Below are 10,745 nucleotides of genomic sequence, written 5' to 3'. Positions count from 1 at the left end.
TCAAATGAGAGCTAGTAAGATACTGTATGTTATGAAATAGAATATGACTCATGGATGCCAGGGGTGGGGATTGTACCTGCCAGCCCATTGCCAAGGTGCCCCTGAGAAATCATGCCATGTAACAGATCTCATATAAAGGAGGCTTATTTGGGGGAATGGTTGGGCGTGAGGTAAAAGGTAGAGGCAGACAGACTGGAGCAGAGCCATGAGGGCAGAGAAGTGGGGACAGAGAAGGATAGAAGTGTGTATGTGTGTGTGTGTGTGTGTGTGTGTGAGAGAGAGAGAGAGAGAGAGAGAGAGAGAGAGAGAGAGAGAGGAGGGGGAGAGAGAGCAGCAGGGAACACGTGGGAACAGAGGGAGAGAAAAAGAGAATGGCTTGGGGTGGTGAGCAGTGCTTTTATATGTGGCCCGGACCTGGAGGCTGGCATGATGGCAGGAAGTGATGTAAGCTGGTGATGGCATAAACCATTACTAAAACCCTGGGAAGAGCCGGGTAGTGGTGGTGCACGCCTTTGATCCCAACACGCCTTTAATCCCAGCACTTGGGAGGCAGAGGCAGGCGGATTTCTGAGTTTGAGGCCAGCCTGGTCTACAGAATGAGTTCCAGGACAGTCAGGGCTACACAGAGAAACCCTGTCTTGAAAAAACAAACAAACAAACAGACTATCCAGGGCTACACAGAGAAAAACCTGTCTTGAAAAACCAAAAAAGCAAAAAAAAAAAAAAAAAAAAAAAAAAAAAAAAAAAAAAAAAAAAAAAAAAAAAAAAAAAAAAAAAAAAGCCACCCAGCCTTTAAGCAAGCAAGCAAAAAAACCACCAAAAAATAAAAATAAAAAATTCATATAAGGAGCTCATGCCTGTAATCCTAGCTCTTAGTAGGCTGAGGCAGGAGGATTACTGGGAAATTAAGGCCAATCTAGGCTACAGAGTGAGACCCTCTTAATACAAAGAAAGAAAAGAAATGTAAACAAGGGGACATAGGTTTGGGGAGAGTATTTGCTTCTTGTGTGTAAGGCCACCAGTGTGAGCCCCGGCAGAGCAAAAGAAAAAAGTCCCCATGGGCTTTCACTCCATGCACAGGAAAAGCGCCTCTCCAGCCTGTGTAGTGGACTGACAAGGGTCCCCCAGGTTCCTACCTGCCCGGTGCCTCAGAACGTGACCTTATTAGGAGGAGGGATGCTCACTAATTAGAGGGAGGATCTCAAAATGAGGTCATCCTGGAATGGGAGGGGCAGAAATCCAAGGAGAGCCCTTCTGAGAGGAAGGGGTGGGCTACTTGAAAACCAACCAAAGGGGAGGAACCCACTTGGAAAGAGGCAAAGACTAGAGGCTGGTGGCACCGGGAGCAGGAAGAGGCCAACTTTTTCCTGAAGTCCTTAGGTGCAGACTTCTTACCGGCAGGTTTGGGACTTGCAGTGCGCAGAACTATGACAGTGGATGTCTGATGTTCGAGCTTCAGTTTGTGGTGATGGAGGAAACCATGTGTACACTCCATCACCAGCCCTTTCCAGCTGTCCGTGTTCCTCTGCTTGACTACACAGATGCTGAATGTACACACAGGCTTGTTTTTTTGGTGTATGTGTGAGTGTGCGCGTGCACATGCGCACTTATGCTTGTGGATGTCAGAGGTCAACCTCCAGTGTAATTCTTCACACAGGAACTTGCAGTAATCCCTCTATGCCCACCTCCCAAGAGCTAGGGTCATAGACATGTACCATCACATCTGGCTTAGCTGTGGTCTCTACCCACTTCGGGTAAGTGAATGGAAACAGAGAATGCAGAATAGGGGCTGTGGAACCTTGGGGTCTTCCTTGGGAGTTCTGACAAGGGCTGATAGGGTACCCTGGCCAATTTGAGTCCCCTCTTGCTCCATCCTCTTGGGGCTGCCTTCTAGCTGAGGTACCAGGCCAGTGGGGCCTCTGCAGCCACACACAATGGTCCCTCTGTGCATGGCACAAAAGAAAATATGAATGGAAAGGGTAGGGGTGAGGGCAGAGGAAATAAGGCCGCCTGTACTAGAATAGAGCTTTGGCCTTGGTGGAGGTCTGGGGTCCAGAATTGGGCATGAGGCTCTGCGCTAAACATTAGTTGACTGCTTTGGGGTCACCTCCACTCTCACTATGGTGATTTCAAATAATCCCTCCCCCTATTATTTAATCCTGATGCTGATAGATGAGGGTCACATGGCCTTCCCTGGAGTCTGGGCTCTCTGTAGGAAGGTACACAATGATAGTAGAGGGGTTTCTGGGCCTAAGAAACTGCAACTTTGGGGGGGCAGAGAGGTGGCACTGATCTTTCAGAGAACCTGAAATCAGCTTCCAGCACTTACAAGCACTTGTAACTCTAGCTCTAGGGGGTCTGACACCTTCTTCTGGCCTCTGGGGGTACCCAAACTCATACACACACATACACACACACACACACACACACACACACACGCGTACAAATACAAATAAATTTTTTTTTAGTTTTTTTAAAGATTTATTTGTGAGCCTTCATCTGGTTGTTGGGAATTGAATTTTAGGACCTCTGCTCACTCCAGTCAACTCTACTCTCTCTGGTTAACTCCACTTGCTCAGTCCCTGCTTGCTCTGGACCAAAGATTTATTTATGATTATACATAAGTACATTGTAGCTGACTTCAGAGGGCATCGGATCTCATTATGGGTGGTTGTGAACCACCATGTGGTTGCTGGGATTTGAACTCAGAACCTTTGGAAGAGCAGTCAGTGCTCTTTCTCACTGAGCCATCCTTCCACTTCCCAGCTCTTGGGAAGCCAGTTTCCACTCGTGCACATGCGATTGTGTGTGTATGTGTATACACAAGTATGTATGCACATACAAGGGGCTTGTGCGAAGGTCAGAGAACAACCCAGAGTGCTGTTCCTTATTTTCTACCTTGTTAAACATAGGTCTCTTTGTTTTCATAGCTAAGTACATCAGGCTAGCTGGCCTAAACTCTTCTGTCTCTCCCACTTCTCTCTGTACAGGAGTACTGGAATTACAGCCATGCACTGCCACCGCAGGCTTTCTGTAAGTCCTAGGAATCCACACGCAGGTGCTTATCCTTGAATGACAAACATTTTAATCACTGAGCCATCTCCCCAGCTCCTGCCCTTGTTTCCAGCCTAACATTTCAGGCCTGTATGCTTCATAGCAACAGATAATTGTAATTCTTCCAGTCGGGTGTGGTGGCACATGCCTCTAATCCCAGTACCCAGGAGGCAGCGTCAGGTGGGTCTCTGCGAGTTTGAGGACAGCCTGGTGTCCTAGTGAGTTCTATGTATGTTGCCAGGGCTACATAAAGAGAGAGTCTGTCTCAAAAACAAAAATTGGCGATTTTTCTTTCTATTATTATTATTATTATTATCATTATCATTATTGTTTTTTTATTTAAAGATTTATTTATTATGTATTTATTATAAGTACATTGTAGCTGTCTTCAGACATACCAGAAGAGGGCATCAGATCTCATTACTGGTGGTTATGAGCCATCACGTGGTTGCTGGGATTTGAACTCAGGACCTTCAAAAGAGCAGTTAGTGCTCTTAACCACTGAACCATCTCTCCAGCCCCCAATGATTTTTTTTTTTAAGTACAGCTGTGACCGATGCCTAAGCTGCCTCCTCCCTCAGACTGGGCAGGACTCTTTGTACAGCTGTATGCCTGCTTGGGTTGTGTCAATACAAGCATTTGTACACATGGATGTGGTTCTGGCATCTGCAGGAAAGGATATAGCTATGATTACACACCACCATTAACTGCCACGTCTAGGCATATGCTCCTGGGCATGGGTGTGTCCCTATAACGTGCCCTGACACAGGGGCATGCCTCCGTGTGCCCAGAGCAAGGCTGTGGCAGGGAAAGTGTAGCAGCTGCTACATCCAGGTTCTGCCATTTCTCATTTGAAAACTAAAAATAGCCAGTGCCCAGCCCCATCCCAGGAGACAGGGACCAACAGGCAAGCCTCACAGGACATCCCAGACTGACGGTTGCTTTTGTCCCTTCTTAGGCTACCGTACTCCTTAGCCTCCCCTGCCTTGGGCTCCCATGACCTCATGCAAGCCTTGCTCAACCAGGGCCACAGGAGGAAGAAGGGCCAAGACCACGCCCATGTCCAGGCAGCTGGACACGAGCAAGGCCTGATAAGGTCAAGCAGTGATTGGGGTCCACCCCCGCCTCCAGCCAGGGCCAGGCAGGCGGACATGAGTCAGCATAGGGGGCATCAACAGCACAGGCCTGGCCACAAGCTAGTGACAGAGAGGGCTTTGGCCCTCTTTCCCAGGAGGCCAGAGATGGGTGTGGAGGACTCACCTGGTGTGCGACTTCAATTTTGAGCTCCTCAGCTCCACTTCCACCGCAGGAGCCCCTTAAAGAGCCCCTCCTCCCCTGCTGGCTTCCTGTCAGCTCTGGTTATACCCTTGTCCTTGGAAATGTTGATGGCCTCTTGCAGAAGAGCTTCTGGCTTAGTTTAGGAAGTGCCCGTCCCTGAGTGCCGCCCCTGCCCTCCCTAGGTGGGCGGTCAGCGTTGCCTTCTGGTCCGGAAACATCTCAGAGTCTCCCTTCTCGGGGAAGTCAAGTCCTTTTCACACACATCCAGACCGGAGCTTTGGAAGGCCCTGAAGCATCTTTTGAAACTCTACCTACAGGATGTTCCCTCCTAGAGTCCAGTCACAGGCCAGGAGGGGTCATTGTTGTCCTCCTTTACAAGGAACAAAACCACAGCCCTGTAGAACACATGCTGGTTGGAAACTCGCCAAGCTTCATCTGAGCCCAAGCACGGCTCCAGCATCCACTGTGGCTGTTCTGCTCTTTCCTGCTACTGTCTTCAGTACTGATGATCCAGGTCAAGGGCTGTGAACCTGGAAAGATGTACAGATAGGGCTGGGTCAGCCTGGGGTACTAGTGAGACTCTGTCTCAAAACAAAACAAAACAATTAAAAAAAAAACACATGTGCCGGGCTGTGGTCCCAGCACCTGGGAGGCAGAGGCAGGCGGATTTCTGAGTTCAAGGCCAGCCTGGTCTACAGAGTGAGTTCCAGGACAGCCAGGGCTACACAGAGAAACCCTATCTCGAAAAAAACCAAAATAAATAAATAAATAAATCTAAAAAAACCAAAACCTCACATGTACTGCTCTTGCAGAGAACCTGAGTTCAGTTTCAAGGACATAAGTGAACTGCTCAATTGCCTACAACTTGAGCTCCAGGGAATCTGACACCTCCTTCTGGCCTCTAAGGGCACCTGCACTCATGTGCATATACCTACTTCTGACCTCACATATACATATAATTAAAATTGTTTTTGTTTTTGTTTTTATTTGTTTGTTTTTGAGACAAGGTCTTATTAAGTAGCTCTGGCTGTATTGGAATCCACTTTGTAGACCAGACTGGCCTTGAATTTACAGAGATCCCCCTGTTTCTGCTCCCAGAGTGTTGGGATCGAAGGCATGTGCTACCTACCACACCTGGCCTAAAAATAAAATTCCTTAAAAAGACAAAAAAAAAAAAAAAAAAAAAAAAAAAAAAAAAAAAAAGGCTGGGCAGTGGAGGCAGAGGCAGGTGGATTTCTGAGTTCGAGGCCAGCCTGGTCTACAGAGTGAGTTCCAGGACAGCCAGGGCTACACAGAGAAACCCTGTCTCGATAAAAACAAAACAAAACAAAACAACAACAACAAATACACACACAAAAACCAAATAAGCTCATCACTAAGTGAGCCTCAGTTTCCTTGTTTGGAAAGCAGAGCCAATAGGAAGCTTTCTCCTGGAGTGGGGAGACCCCAAGAGTGAAGATTCTGTCTGTGAAAGGAAATCAGCAAAGGCGTGGGGTGTGCTCACATCTGGGTGCTGTTGATCAATTTATTTAAATTTTTAATTGATGGATTAATTTTTTTTTTAGACATAGTCTCATGGTTGGGGAGATGGCCCAGCATCCACACAAATGCCATGCGGGCATGGCTGTCTGCTTGTAACTCCAGTGCTGGAAGGCAGAGGCAAGGGTACCCACATCCTCACTAGTGAGCTGGCCAGCCAGACTAGACAAATCAATGATTTCTGTGATCGATTGAGAGACACTGCTTCACTGATTAAAGGGACAGAGCAATGGAGGGAGAGTCCTGACTACCTCTGGAGTGCACATGTGTAGTCATGAGTGCTCACACCCCCCCACATATGTATGCAGAGAGAGAGGGACATACAAACCACATACATATACACACAGAGAGAGAGAGAGAGAGAATTTTATATAGCTCAGGCTGCCTTGAATTTGCTGTGTTGGTAAAGATTTCAACTACTTAGACTGGAGAGATGGCTCAGTGGTTGAGAGCACTGACTGCTCTTTCATATGGACCTGGGTTCAATTCCCAGCACCCACCTGGCAGTTTGCACCTGTCTGTAACTTCAGTTCCAGGGCTTCTGACACCACAGACATACATGCAGGCAAAATTAAAAAAAATTTTTTTGAATTAAAGATCTTCTTTTTGCCTTTATCACCCAAGCATTGATTGGTATTACAGGGTTAGAGGCCTGTACCACTATGTCTAGCTTTTTGGTTTTCTTTCTCTACACAGTATTACTTGGTTGTTTTGTTGTTGTTGTTTTGGTTTGGTTTTGGTTTTTTTGTTTGTTTGGTTTGGTTTGCTTTGAGACAGGATCTCACTGTATCCCTGGCTGGTATGTAGACCAGACTGACCTTAAGATCACAGAGATCTGCCTGTCTCTGCTTCCCAGGAGCTGGAATTTGAAGTTCAAAGGGTTTGGAGATTAGAGGTGAGGGAGGCAGACGGGGCCTAACCCTCCTAGGAGGCAGAGAGCTGTTATCCAGAGAGCTGTGATAACTCCAGAGGGAGGGGTCCTAGCTTGTCTCTGTCACTGTGATCAACATCATGAACAAAAGCAACTTGGGGAGGAAAGTATTCATTTGGCTTAGACATCTGGATCACACAGTCTGTCATGGAGGGAAGTCAGGGCAGGAACCTAAGCAGGAACACAGGCAGGCCCCGTGGAAGGAGGCTTGGGCCTGTTCTCGGCCTCATTTTCTTACAGTCCCCCGGGGTGGCTCTGACCACAGTGGGCTGGGCCATGTGCTTAGGTTTGTATCAAGTTGACAAAAATTAACCAGCACAATGTGACTGTTGGGGATGAGTCAAAGGAGGAGCAGGCAGAAGGCAAAGGGGTTGTGGGTGTCCCTTGAGAATCTTCATAGTGAAGATGTATTCTCTTTCTTCTGCAAGCAAATCCAAACGGCTGCAGTTTATCTCTGTTAGCATCAGAGCATCCAAAGCCTGTGGCGATGCATGGGTGGCTCCACAGACCTGTTGCCAGGGCAACAGCTGCACCATATTCCCAGGATCCATTGGGCTCACCTCCCACCTTTACCTGCGACACTACGTCAAAACCCATATATATATATATATATATATATATATATATATATATATATATATATATATATATGAAACATTCCTCCATCTCTCTCTCTCTCTCTCCTCTCTTTCCGTGCTACTGCCCCCCTCTCTCCCTCTCAATTAAACCTCTTACCTGTGGAACTGTTTGGGCCTAGTGTGGTATGTTCTGACGCGACCCGCCATTCTAACACATCTCTGTGCCTCTTTATTGTGTGACTTTAGGCAACTATCTTTTTTTTTTTTTTTGAAACAGGGTTTCTCTGTGTAGCCCTGATTGTTCTGGAACTCGCTCTCTAGACCAGGCTGTCCTCAAACTCAGAAATCTGCCTGCTTTGCCTCTGCCTCCCAAATGCTGGGATTAAAGGCGTACGCCACCACTGCCCGCTTAGGCAAGTATCTTAATCTTGCTGGTCTTTTCACCGAAATAGTCAGTTAGATGGTGATCTCTCTCTTCCTGAGCCCAACGGACACTGTGAATTCCCAGGATGCTTTGCCTACAGACCCACTTGGGCAGGATGTACCGGGGGATCCCCAGCTATTAGCTCCTTCGGGAGCTGCTCAACCCCAAGCTGTGCCAGAGGATTAGGGATGGTAAAGGTTGGCTGGATTGTAGCCAGTTAGACCCTGGCTGGAGCATTCCAGGAAGAAGCTCAGCTGCTCCCAGCCCAGCTGGACAGCGGGAGTGTGGGGTACGGAGGGGCCCGAACGGCCACCTGGCTCAGGGAAGGAACCTGAAACCATTCTGGGCAGGAACCGAACTGCCACGATGCCCTGGGTGAGAGCCGTTGACTGACAAAGGGGTGGCCCCAGGACTTGGTCTGTCCCTGAGCCAGCTTCCTCAGCATCCGGTTCCTGACTCAGTTTCCTCCTGTGTGAAAACGGTGGCAATCACTGCTTCACAGAGCTGTATGGAGGGACCCAATGAGCAGTATGGTAGAGTAGGGTTCTTCTGGGATCTCCTCCCCCATCCTCTGTGGGGACCTCAGGGACACCTGCAGACCCCCTTTTATGTCCCAGACTTAGAGACTTAAACAAGAGGAAATAGTTAAATGCAAATAAACAAAACGGCCAGCCGCCGTTTTCTTGAGGAAAAGCTGCTGATCACGTGACCAGCCATTAAAATGCGTCAAAAGGTTCCTGGGAAAGAGCGTCCCTCCCACTGTCCAGTCCGTTTCTGGTGCATTCTTCCTGAGCCGGTGAGAGCAGCCCCATGCCAAGATGTATTTACCCCTTCCTTAGAAGCACACGTTCCGGTCAGCCTTGTTTCTGCACCACGGACAATGCTAGGATCAGGAGCTGCTCATGAAGCACTTCCTGGTTTCTCCCTGGCTGGGATGGGCACGTAATTGTTAATCAGCTAGGATCTGGAAGGAAGAGCTGTGCTGTTTTATGAGCCAGGGATTGGGGAGGCCTGGGTCTGGGTGTAGGATCCACTGCTCTGCATTGTGTGTGTGTTTCCCCTTCTGCCTCACTTTCTTCATCTGGAAGAGCCTGGCTGCATCCATGGAGGAGGTCACGCGGTCCACTGATGGCCTGCAGGCCATATCCTGCAAACACGGTGTTTTGTTCACACAGCTTTCCTTAGAGCGCCCTGGGGAATATAGCCCTGTCAGCTTAGCGTTTGCCTAGCCTACATGGGACCCTGGGTTTGATTCCCCAGCATCGCCTGAAACAGCGGTGCTAGCATATCCTTATGACTAGCCGTCAGAAGGGTCAAAAGTTCAGGTGATGGTCAGCTGCATGATGCTTTATTTTCTTTTGCATAATTTATTGTTATTTTATGTGCACTGGTGTTTTATCTGCATGTGTGTCTGTGTGAAGACATCAGAAGCCATGGAACAGGGTTTACAGATAGGTGTGAGCCGCCATGCAGGTGCTGGGAATTGAACCTGGGTTCTCTGAAAGAGCAGCCAGCGTTTTTAACTACTGAGCCATCTCTTGAGCCTTGAAACTGTTTCAGAAACAACCAAACAAAAATTGCCCCTAGATTTGGAGATTTTTTTTTTTTACATTGAACACAGGCTTATGGATTCAAAAACAAGACTTCCCCCATATTTAGTGCTAGCTGGCTAGAGACTAGATGGCCTTAGACATTGGTCCTTAGGCCCCACCCTTCCCCTATTGCTAACTCCCTTACTTGACTTAAAGACATTGAACACATGAGGAACTTTGCCGCTCTGAGATTAGCAATGTTTCAATGTAAATGCTTTGGGAAGCTCTGGTCCCCAGCACCCAGCTTCACCCATTTGGGCCAGGTACTTGGAGGTTCTGAGAGTCAGGAGCCACAGTTTAGGATGAGCCAAGCCTGTGGACCCAGACCCTGAGCACTGGCTCCAGGATGTCTCCCCAACCAAAAGGAAAGAGGAAACGCTGGCACCAAGTCTAGGAGGGGCTCTGGGCTCTGGGCCAGATGCTGCATCCCAGGAGGCAGCTCATGGCTTCTCCCCTAGGCCCGAGCCGGAAGCTGGGCCCCCAACACCTGGAGTTGCCATCTCCTGGTCCCCAGGATGTAGATTCCTGTGCACCCTGCCCCCACGCCTTCCTCTTCCCCACCTACATTCAGAAGCCACATCCTGCTCAGAGGGGTGGGCCAAGGCAGTCCTGAAGGAGACGGGGATGTGGGTGGAGTCTCTGGGGACCTAGGACATCCTCTCTCCAGGGTGGCTGAAATCCCTTCCCTGCCTCAGGTTCCTTGGATCAATTCTTATTTTGAGTTGAGTTTTGTTTTTGAGGCAAGGTCTTACGGGACGCCTGGCTGGTCTCTAACTTGCAATGTTCCTGAAGGTGACCTTGAACTTCTGATCCTCCTGATTCTACCTCCTGAGCTCCAGGGTTCCAGGTTGGCTGCATCGTCATATCTGGTTTCAAGGTGTTGAGCGCTGGCTGCCTATCAGCAGCAGGACTCACAATTAAGTAAACTGAGGCGGAGTCTCTGCAGAAGACTATAGAGACTGGAAACCGTCTTGGGCCAAAGCCACACTGACAAGTCTTCAGCATTATCCTCCGTCACTGGATGTGGGAGTAGGCATAAGAGGGAGGGGTGTGTGTGTGTGGGACAATGGGGATGAGGGGGTCCGAGGGACCCCAGCACTGGAGGCCTGACATTTGAGACCTACTACCATTTATCTTCTCTGTGACCTCAGAGAAGATCCTCCTGTGGGCCTCAGTTTCCCCATCTAACGATGACTCTGCTAGAAGCATCAGACTTGGTGCTAAAGCAGATGTGATAAAAACCAGTGCGGGCCTTGGTCCAGACCTGGGGACCGTTTGCATGAGGCAGCTCTGGACTGCTCGTCGAGGGGAAGAAGTACAGTTGTCTCTTGATCCTTGGTGCCCCAGCC

Source organism: Mastomys coucha, unplaced genomic scaffold, assembly GCF_008632895.1.
Source record: "Mastomys coucha isolate ucsf_1 unplaced genomic scaffold, UCSF_Mcou_1 pScaffold11, whole genome shotgun sequence".
In the NCBI taxonomy this organism is placed as follows: Eukaryota; Metazoa; Chordata; class Mammalia; order Rodentia; family Muridae; genus Mastomys; species Mastomys coucha.
The sequence above is the reverse complement of the archived record's forward strand: the minus strand, read 5'-3'. Positions refer to the sequence as shown.